The following is a 218-nucleotide window of genomic DNA, read 5'->3' as shown; positions in this document are numbered from 1 at the left end:
CTCTCACAAAATCTTTTGCAGTTTGCTAAGGATTATCTAGCAGCCTGAAATTCATCGGCTCGACATCTTTGTTAAAATCTTTGGCCTAGTAACTTGTGTGTGCTCCAGAGAATTTTATAAGAAGTTGTTCAAATCTCCTAAGTAAGATGCTGTAAATCTCACAAATTCACCAGAAGCCTTTGAGAATGCTGAATTGGAACCTACTGCTTGCTGAAAAT

The sequence above is a fragment of the Setaria italica genome, chromosome V (assembly GCF_000263155.2).
Source record: "Setaria italica strain Yugu1 chromosome V, Setaria_italica_v2.0, whole genome shotgun sequence".
Lineage (NCBI taxonomy): Eukaryota > Viridiplantae > Streptophyta > Magnoliopsida > Poales > Poaceae > Setaria > Setaria italica.
This window is presented reverse-complemented; position numbering follows the sequence as displayed.